Genomic DNA, 11,167 nt, shown 5'->3' on the forward strand with positions numbered 1-11,167 from the left:
CTCAGGGCTAATCAACATGCTAGTGTTTTTTAATGACCTACAGAATTACACAACTTGAAAGTCAAATATTTGACTTAACGGAAACATTTGCAATAAAGATAGTCAACAGTTATGTAACTCGGTGTAATAAATCAGCAGATCGAGGCAATGTATGTAGGGGTTGTTTTTTATGCTACCCGCGCGCGGAGTGAAAACCCGCAGAAATTATTCAGGACATAGGTTAAACGTTCAACTATAACTATTCAGATAACACAATAAAACTGCTGGGTATGCGGGGGATGAGGTAATGTTTCAATTTAATGATGCTATATGTTTAAGCTTTGTAACTTTTTGAACTGCTGTTGTATGGTTGAACTTTTTTACGTATTACTTACCGATTGTGCTGTTCAGCTGTGCCACCAGACCTCTTATATGAACATTATCCTTACTTCAATCTAAAACGTAATTAGTATTTTCAGTTTTAGCATTTGTATTCGCCATGGATTGGGTCAGTTCGCGGTTTCTTGCCTTCACTTCTCGAATTTATTTTTCCAGACTTGTCACATATTCTGAAATGTTTCGTAAAGAAATACCAGATTAATTCCATTCACACTGATCTTTGTTACGATCACTATAACGATTAGTCATCTTATGCATTAGTAATCGATCCAGTGGTACCTTTAACTGTTTCGTCAAATCCTCCATGTCCTCTCCCATTTGATGAATAACATGACGCAAATTTTCGTTCTGAACTTGAAGTTCTTCATTATTCATATTCGCTGCTGCTGTGCCAACATCTTCGGACTGTAATAAGAAAAGATAAGTCTGAACTTAAGCAAAAAAGGACGAAAACGTCATGCATTTACCACACTTGAGATTTGAGAAACATGCATGAATGATAAAATCTAGCGAAATGATAAAATTTTGCGAATCCATGGGGGGAGGTATCGATGTAGAGGTTTCAGATTCGCGAGCACAGGGTAGGTCCTAAATTAAAAAAAAAACTCAAAAGAATTTTGGAATGTGTCAAGTGTTTTGGACATCTTGCGACAGTTACCTCGTCAAGCATATCAGCTGGCTTTTAAGTATAGGCACTATGAGAGGAGCATAATTCGACTTGTAATCTACTTTGAACAACTTTATTACGGCGAATAACAGAGACTGAATATGGAATCGATATTACGATCGAAAATTTTTCGAGGATTTTACACCCCGTCACACCTTGTACAAAATTTTGTTCAATTTACATCAATTCCTCTATTTGTGTCAATCTCCCCAGCTGCCAGAGGAGCTAGGGCCCCATATACGCCGTATAAAAACCGAACGCTAGCGTTTACGATCTACCTACAATCAAGGTGTAAAACTCACCTGATATTTGGGAAGGCACGGTTAGTCCATGAAGCTTGAGGATAGAAACTGATTCATCTCTTTGTGTCTTCAAAATATGGATAACACTATCCTTGTGAAGCAGTTCACGTTTCTGTTGTTACACCAACGATAACGCCTGATGTGAAAAAATACAGAAGAGTTCTATCAACCTTAATGTTGACGTTGAAGTCCCTGATGATCAGTTTAGTAACATTATATCACTTCATATGGACCTTGTAGGGCTGAAACTTTAACGGGATTCCAAATTGAAAAAGGGTAGGGTAGAGGCAATGGAAAGGGGTGTAAAATTTTATTTTTTACATATTCATATATATATTCACCTCTTCTTTGCCTTGTGTTAAATTCTTAACTAGTTCTCCTTGTTTATCATATGTACCCAGTTCTTTCTTCCTATTCATATCTGCGCTGCCAATCTAACTCTAGCTCAGCCCTAGAACGTTCCAACGACGACTCTCTTTCCAAAGATAAAGACAACTCTTTCTGCCTCCTAAAGAAAAAAGTTGGATCAAGACCTGAATTTACATCTTTAATAGAAATCTTCAATACGATACACGACTAGTAATATCAACACAAAATAGGATTCGTAAATTGCGGGTATGTTTTTTTTAAGATTTTCGATCAAACTTTTTCACTTTTTCTTTACCTTAAAAAATCGTTTGTTATCAATCCTTATTTATACTGTAGTACAATATTAATGAACACATATTTGCACTTCAGCTCAGCGAAGGAGGTGTTTTAGACGGATGGATTGAATGGCTTCAAATAATGGCCAGGTTTATCTGACCAGATATGTTTAAGCCCCATGAAAAATCACCTCATACGGTGAGCCTGCAATTATTGAGGAACGTTTTACGATAGGTCGGAATTTAAAGACAATCGAGAAAACAAAGTTATATTCAACGTTTATTCGAACCTCTCAAAATTATTTTTTCTCCGCGCGAGTTCAGATCTCATATTGGCATCCTGTTGATGCAACGTTTCCAGTTCAACATCCTTTGCTACAGTTAATCTGGAATATTCCTGGTTCTGTTAGTCCATCTTGCTCTTTAAGTTTGCGATTGATTGATTTAGCCTGTGTAATAAAAAAAAATCACTTGTCACCTGTAAAAAGTCGTTCCTCTCGAATTGTTAAAAAGTTGTCGAATTTCAACATCAACTTGTTCAAAAGCACTATTCTTGAACGGATGAATTCATGAAAGTCATAATAAGGCCTTCCTACAGCCCAGTATTATAGGTTAAATATGGTTTCTCGGTTCAAAAGCGGATATATTCTGAGTTTTGAAATAGACATGCCCTGTGGCAAACTTAGGTTTGTGAAAATAAACTAGAACAGCTCACATTTGGATACTGGACATATTGAGAATTAAAAATATTTTCAAAAAAAGCTACTCGTAGACACTAGACACGAGTAATGAACCTTTGGAGGTTCACAATCAAAATAAATAATGCATTTCGACTTACGCCAGATCCACCAATGAACATATATTGGTACAGAAATCAGAAATTATGCAGAATGTGAATGATTTAGGTAAGAACCCATTTCAATATACATGGTCTTGTCCCCCGTCCCTCCCCCCTGAGGAATTTCATAAAGCTTACGTCTGTATTGTGACATCATTTTCCTACAGTTTGTCCACAAGTCTCCATTCCCTTTGACGATGTTCCTGTTCTTTAGCTTCGAGTTGGTTTTGTAATTTGCGAATATTCTGTTGAAGTTGTCTTTCTTCCTCAGTGAAACCCTGGAATGAACAATCAGAGGTTTAAATAATGTTAAAGCATCATTGGGATGATCGATATATAGCTAATATACCAGGAGTGTATATACGGCTGTACATATTGTATTGTACAACCATAGGAAGCCCAGACAAATGAGTTGAAGTTAATAAAACTCCGTAAAACACTTGAGATATGTGTTAAAATTAATCAAAGTATGTTATATGCTACAAAACTACTGTTAGAACCATGTATGTAGCGTGCTCCAGTGGCGCTGCCATTTGACTATGCAACTAGTGACGTAACTTACTATATTATTGGGAAGGATGGAAACTCTCGCCTCATTTTTTAACATGTTGACGAATTAAAACACAAATTACTATAGTAAAACGGCACGTCGACTGCTAAATGCCTACCGTAGTTTTAAGTTGAATAATCAAACTATACTTTCATAATAAAAATAATGCTGAATGCAAAAGAAAGCGCTGGAAAAACGTACACAAACTTTGTAAATTTGCCGAAATTTACGTGAATTCATGCGGGATGTAAGTACCTACCCAAAATGGCGGCGGCAAAAGAATCTGATTGGTCAATCATTCTTTGTTTACCTTTCTCGACCAATCAGATTGGTTTATCATACTTTGTTTACCTTTCTCGACCAATCAGATTCTTCTGCCGCCGCCATTTTGGGTAGGTACTTACATCCCGCATGAATTCACGTAAATTTCGGCAAATTTACAAAGTTTGTGTACGTTTTTCCAGCGCTTTCTTTTGAATTCAGTATTATTTTTGTGATGAAAGTATAGTTTGATTATTCAACTTAAACCTAGGGTAGGCATTTAGCAGTCGACGTACCGTTTTACTATAGTGATTTGTGTTTTAATTTGTGAACATGTTGAAAATTGAGGCGAGAGTTTCCATCCTTCCTAATAATATAGTAAGTTACGTCACTAGTTGCATAGTCAAATGGCAGCGCCTCTGGAGCACGCTACATACATGGTTCTAACAGTAGTTTTGTAGCATATTACATAATTTAAATAATTTTAACACATATCTCAAGTGTTTTACGGATTTTTATTAACTTCAACTCATTTGTCTGGGCTTCCTATGGTACAACCCAATTGTTGCGTCTTTTCAATAACTAGACACTCAAAAAACTACCACAAGAATTAATGTTTGGTATCTTGTTCTACGTGAACATTTCTTTGTTGGGGTTTTGTTCATAATGAAGCGACTTGCAAATCGCTGTAACCACAATGTTAAGGCCCTGTTACACTGCGCAATTTTTCTTGCAACTTGCAGTGCAATTCTACTTTTGAAAGATGTATGTAAATTTGGGAATAACAAAACTTTTGTGTTCATACACTTCACGCACTTTTCTTCTGCAAGACTAATAATTTAAATATCTTAGCAGTGCAATTGCATTGCAAGTTGCAAGAAAAATTGCACCGTGTAACATGGCCTTTAGTACTAATTACCAGTGAATTCGAATTATGGCAGTCTGAAAGGAATGTCTAAATAGAAATCCATTCTGCAGAATTTCATAGATTTTATTTATCAACAAACCAAACTTAAATGCAATTCTCATGCAACATGCAATGATCATAGTTAACTGGTTTGAGTTATTCGAAAAACAGGTCATTTGATCTGAAGGTTATGTTCATCTAAATAATTGTTAATGAACAGGCATATTGAGGTTTTTATGGTCTTAGGCAATGGAAAAATTTTCTGAAAAATTTCACAATCTAGAGAACAAAGGTCCTGTGTTTCTTGCCATTTGCCGAGGAAAAGTATGGGGTCTACTGCATTTTTCCATTGTATTAACACCAAAGTCTTTAAACACAGACATTTAAGACAGCTTGTCAGGTTTAAAAGCTGTAAGTTAATCTGCTGAAAATGTGTCAGATTTGGTGGAAACAAGTATTAATTTCATGTCCAGAGTCAACAAATATAATCCTTGATTCTAATTAAAATCCTCTAGTATAAGTAAACAGCAAAAAGTCATTTTCATATTTCAAGAAAAAAAAACTCATTTTAATGAGTTCAAATTTTTTTGAGAGAATTATAAGAAAATTTTCTTACTTTTTTTCTTAAGAAAATTTTCTTAAAATAAGAAAAGTTGCACGCAAATAATTTCTCAGTTTAAGAAAATTTTCTTGAAATTGGTCCAAAATTTCTTATAGAATGTTTATAATGAGAAAAATTTTCTTAAGAAATTTTTCTTAATATAAGATATATTTCCAAGAAAATATTTTCTTATTATAAGATAAGTTAATTCTCAAGAAACCCTAGAAACTCTGACATGATATTTTGTTACATGTATGAATGTAATGTAAATTTACTAAAATATTCATGAGTCATAATATAGAAAACACAGCAGACATTAATACATGAGAATTATAGGTCCTACATGATAATATAGAAATATAGAGAAATGATCATATATAATATTGCACCTAGGCTTTGAAGGTTTTGTATTTGTCCAGTGCTTATTTGACATGTTTTTAAATATCAATTATTGCAGTACAGATCAATTATTGCAAAAGGATTTTTGTGGTCCTTAAAATCAGATGAGACATCATCAGATAAAGTTGAGAGTAAATAATTTAAAAATTGGAGTGAAGTAAATCCTAAGTTCACACTTAAAATAAAACTTTGCAATCGTGTTAGGAATTGAGTACATCAAACAAAAAATACTAGTAAATAATAATTTAGCTACTGTGGGGAATTTTAAGCTATTCTTTAGCTATCCCCTGCTATACCGGCATCTTTAAGAAAACTACTTTAAGACTATTATCAAATATGCCCATCCTTAAACCCATTCTACACTGCTTTTCTACCTCCCTATGATAGTGTAAATTCCAATCAATTCACCATGTAAATGCATGTAATTGATTCAAACAATATATAGATAGAGGTCTTATCCAATGAAATCAAATTGTGTTAAATCCAAAAACTGTCCCTAACAAGATATGGATGGATAAATGTATCTGAAGGCAAAAAAGAGAGCTTTGTGATAATTTTAATGATATAGGCAGACTCTGATGCACAATTTATACCCTTTGGAACAGTCCCAACCCTGCTGTGGAGAAGCACTGTTACATTAACCCCTCTCGATTTAGTATCAATCTGAAAATATAACTCAACTCTTTATAATATCCTACATTTCAAACAAAGACATTAGAAACACTGCCATATGCTGCTCCTTCGTTATTATATATCACAACATTGGACTATTCTATTTTGCTCCTCTGAGGTATTCTAGCCAGGCCATAATTGCTGAGGAATTCTAAGGTATTGTTTAGCTATCCCTACTATAGCCAACTATTTAACTATATAAACAGATAATAACATGGAAAATCATAGCGCAAATCATTGAACGATGAAAAAAGACCTAAATGCAATTCTTGATCTATAATAGGGTCGAATAAAGGCTAACGAAGGCTAACAAATAAAGGCTTATACGTTGTATATATATAATAACACACTCGATCAGCATGTTGGCATATGACATCATGAAACATCAACTCACCTTATTAGATACCACAAATTTGCGCCGATATAGTGTATATTTTTTCACATCCTAAACGTCCATATCTTTATCGGTAATATATAAAGTAAATAACAAGATAGAAATCCATATTCGCCATAAAAAAACAATATTTCTTTGATATGCATTTATAGCGTTATAGGTTGTTTCGCTTAGTATTCAAATATCCCTCGTGGTCTACGCTCGAAAAGCATAATGGGATAAATAGAATAATCAGGCTCTGCGTCAGGCTGGACCATACAATTATCAGTATTAAACCTTTGAATGCTTTGAATTTTCTCACGCCGGATTTCTGTAAATGAAAACAGCATTTTGCAAACATTATATTATGACTTTCTTCTATTTTAATGGTTCTTGACCGAACATGTCACGCCATGCTTGTAAAGTGCAAGTACGAAAAGCTTCATTGTTGACTAGGGCATTTTTACTCATACTCATAATTAGATAAATTAATAAATCATATAATATATATATATATAATATATATATATATATATATATATATATATATATATATATATATATATATATATATATATATATATATATATATATATTTATATATATATATATATATATATATATATATGGGTAAGAGTTATGGTGTTCATGAGGTTTAGAAAACACAAAAACATCCTGATAACAGATCTCAAAAAGAATTGATACGAGCCTCGGATGTTTTACAAGAAACTCGTGTGTTTCTTGACGTTTAGGTCAGCGAAGGTGTCGATTTTAGTGATATCAACGGTCGTACTGTCGTCATAACTGGACTACCATATCCACTGGCTTTTGATTGAAAGGTGGTTTCAATTAACCACCTAGCTAATGCTGTTTTAATATTCGCAAAAGTAAATTGGGAAACGAGTATCTTTTGAATATCTTTCATCCGATAATAGAAATACGCTTGGATTTCTGGTTACTCAAGTTTGATTTATTAATAATATGGCTTTTCAAGATCCTCTACTCTGATTGGTTGGTCGTAAAACACATATCCGTCGGTCAATAATCAGTTATTATTACTCCAACAATCGTAAAAATCCATTATTATCTCTAGACATCTTCTCCAAAGTTCAAAAACATTTTTTTGTTTTCCCTCGCATTTCAGGTGGAATTGAAAAAACAATTCCTAGATGAGGTGGTAAACAAAAGAGAATTTAAGGTTGGTTATAAAGTGGTTCTAATCATTATAATTTTTTTAAGAAATAAACGAAACGAGGAATATGTGGCAATTCGGAACTCCAAAGTTAATTTAGCCCGTGTTCAAATCTCTATATAAATTCGTGACTGTATATAATCTCTGAGTCATATATAATTGTTTATTCCATTACTACCGCAATAGTTTCATAAACTTTTTCTGAGTCAGGAACAAATTTATTTAACTCATAATCGTGTATTTTTATGGATTAAATGGTCAACAATGGTATGGTCAGCGGGCATCTCGAGCTGTCAATCAAGCCATTGCTCGTGCATTTACGTCGTAAAAAAGATTTTGTGACGATTTTGGGTCGGATTACACAAAACTCTGCTAGATGACCCGCATATCCGTTCTAATCTGATACCTAGGCTCATTTTCCAAGGTTCTGCCAAGAAAGAACAAAAGCGGAACTGCCAAAAATGATGTAGCGGTATATTTGTATATATCCGACGTTTGGAGGCCTTCAGAGAGAGTTCAGACGAGCAACTGAATTAGTGAGTTCTTAATTGAACTATAATAAAGAACTATAATAATTTTTACGCCACATCAATAACTTGAAACAGCTTATAAGATCAATGGTTGTACTCTGACGAACATTGCTATCCGTGAATTGGTTAAGTTTTTGAAGAACGAAAATCATGAGAGTAACGACCGTGAACTTACTAAACTATATTTGAGTGGCAATCGTTAAACAGCTGAAGCTGCTAACGATTTATGTGATGCTCTGAAGAGTGGCACCTGTAAATTTACCAAGCTAAATGTAAGAGGCAGTGGTTTAACAGCTCAATGTGCAAAATATTTAAGTGATGCTCTAAAGAGTGGCACCTGTAAACTTACCAAGCTAATTTAGCTAAATGTAAGAGGCAGTGGTAATAAACTGCATGTAAGTGGCAATAATTTAACAGCTCAAGGTGCAAAATATTTAAGTGATGCTCTGAAGAGAGGTAGCTGTAAACATAATAAACTAGATGTAAGCGGCAATGGACTAACAGCTCAAGGTTCTGAATATTTAAGTGATGCTCTGAAGAGTGACAACTGTAAACTTACTAAATGAGATGTAAGTGACAACGCTTTAACAGCCGAAGGTGCTAAATATTTAAGTGATGCTCTGAAAAGTGACAAATGTAAACTTACTAAATTAAATGTAAGTCGCAATGGTCTAACAGCTGAGGGTGCTAAATATTTAAGTGATGCTCTGAAGAGTGACAGCTGTAAACTTACTAAACTAGATGTAAGCTAGTGTCAATGATTTAATACCTGAAGGTGCTAAATTTTGAAGTGCATGATGCTCTGAAGAGTGACAACTGTAAACTGATTTACTAAATGTAAAGTCCTAGTGGCTGCAATCAGTTTAAAACGCGTAAAATGTTGTCAAATGTTCTTGTTGAGCCTTACGACGACTTGTCTCTTGTACAAACAATTTTTTTTTCAAACAAATTTTTTTCCCGATATTTTTGGTCGATTATATTTTGCCCAACTGGATGAGACGTTTTATGAGACAAAAGATAAAATGCAAATTTTCAGCCCAGACTTTCATCGCTCTCTTTCGAATGTGTTAAGTCAAGCTCATCTAATGGATTAGTTCCGCCTTATTACTCGGGCTACCGTAGGTAGCGAGGTTGCCGTAGGTAGACGGAGTTATAAAATGGGCTCGGTTTTTTCTTTTGCGTCGCGAGTTTACAAAAATCACGCGTGGGCGGCACGAATTCTTCGAACCAACCGAAATCGTCCTAGGATCGTTTCTCGCGCGGGTGTCACGAACATGCCATGTCACTACGAGATAACTGTAGCCCGAGTGATCCGTGATCGCCTGAGTAGGCATCTTGTGTTTATATTTCAAAGAAAAGCGATCGCAAAAAGTCGATCAAGCGACATTTTGCACCGTCTGGAAATCCGCCTTAAAGCCTAGTTTCGATAGTGAGTCGTTGTCTTTCGCTACCTGTCGTTTGGAGTAACCTTGAAAGACCAATATACCGATACAGAAAAACCGAAAACGACAGTGTCGTTGGGATAGAAAAAACCCCTATCTCAAAGACGTATAACGACAAGAAACGACAAAATTCTGTCAAAGCGGTCCGGTGACATACAGAAGAATCTAAAATTTATAACAAAAAGTATGGAATATTTACTAAGTAGAAAAAACTTATATGAGCATAAACAAATTTAGTTGAAGAAGAAACTCCTTGCTAAGGGCCTCCTTTTTGTTTTTGGTATAGTGACGATGTACGAACTGTCGTTTTCGGTTTTTCTTTGTCGTTATCGGTCTTTCAAGATTACTCCAAAGACTCCGAAAGACACGTAGCGACAGATAACAACCTTATGGAAACTAGGCTTCAGTAAAAAAAAGCTTTGCTTAAAAAAGGGAATTAGAGTTTGTAGTCTTTTTTATAGTATTCTCCAAATTGTAATTCTAATAAGTATTTTGTAGTTTATTATTGTAATTTCACTAATTTGTATGGTAAATTTCTTTGTATTAATTGAAAGTTGTATGTAAACCAAAACTACGTACGGCCCGATTTTTGGTGGACTGTTCAGACAACCCGATATTTTTTTGACGGGCTTAGGGGGGAGGTAGGTGGCCTGCGTAAAGAAACGTAATGGTGTTTCAACCATAAACAAATTCCCAAAATGAGATTTAAATCAATGGGTTTAAATGGCTGACGAGGAAGCTAAGAAACTTGCTGCTGCTGCTGCTATCTTGGTTGCCGTTACGTTGTGGCGAAAAGAAGAAAGGCACGCAAAGACAGGAAACGTAATATGTGGCAAAAGAGTTGGATTGCCAGAAGAAACGAAAGAGGCGCTTATTACGCCCTCGTCCAAAAAATGAGGCTCGAAGACGAAGAAAGCTAACGAGGGTATTTGAGGATGGACACAAATACATTTGAGGTATAAGCCAAGCCAAGTTAAAAGATATGTGTTTTTAAATTTTCTTTAGTATCAGTTTCGTGCATGTTGGGAAGTCAACAATTTCTGCTTTGATACCTGAGGTGTGCAATTTATAACCAACTTTGAAGTGAAGTTCTTCGTAACACCAGAACTATCAGTCAATCCGGGAGCAGTGAAGTTCTTCGTAACACCAGAACTATCAGTCAATCCGGGAGCAGCAGCCATGTATGCTATCTAATTTTTCGCACCAAATTAAATTTGGAAAGTATGGAGAGTGAAACGTTTCAGACGTTATGAAAACGTTTCAGACGTTTTTAAACAGGGATAATGTGAAGCCTTGCCGTTTCGGTAGTCCAACGTGCAGTGTAATATTATCCCAACACGAGGAATATATTGTCATAGATTGCTTGCATCCGAACCAGCTAGTTTTTGTTGACGAACCAGACATTGTAAGT

At 35.0% G+C, this 11,167-nt stretch overlaps 1 long non-coding RNA gene across 2 annotated transcripts; it reads right to left on the reverse strand.

Annotated features, from left to right (window-relative positions):
- Nucleotides 1–514: 514 nt before the first annotated feature.
- LOC114543618 lies at nucleotides 515–6,801 on the reverse strand. Of its 2 annotated transcripts, XR_003690129.1 has the most exons (7): nucleotides 6,614–6,801; nucleotides 2,968–3,107; nucleotides 2,282–2,440; nucleotides 1,689–1,855; nucleotides 1,348–1,483; nucleotides 658–783; nucleotides 515–548 (listed from the first exon to the last, which is right to left on the reverse strand). It is a non-coding gene; the product is annotated as an uncharacterized LOC114543618 (long non-coding RNA). The 2 variants fall into 2 exon arrangements; XR_003690128.1 differs by lacking the exons at nucleotides 515–548; nucleotides 658–783 and having other exon boundaries at nucleotides 1,325–1,483.
- Nucleotides 6,802–11,167: the final 4,366 nt, after the last annotated feature.

Source organism: Dendronephthya gigantea, unplaced genomic scaffold (genome assembly GCF_004324835.1).
Source record: "Dendronephthya gigantea isolate DGI-Jeju-01 unplaced genomic scaffold, DenGig_1.0 000499F, whole genome shotgun sequence".
Classification (NCBI taxonomy): domain Eukaryota; kingdom Metazoa; phylum Cnidaria; class Anthozoa; order Malacalcyonacea; family Nephtheidae; genus Dendronephthya; species Dendronephthya gigantea.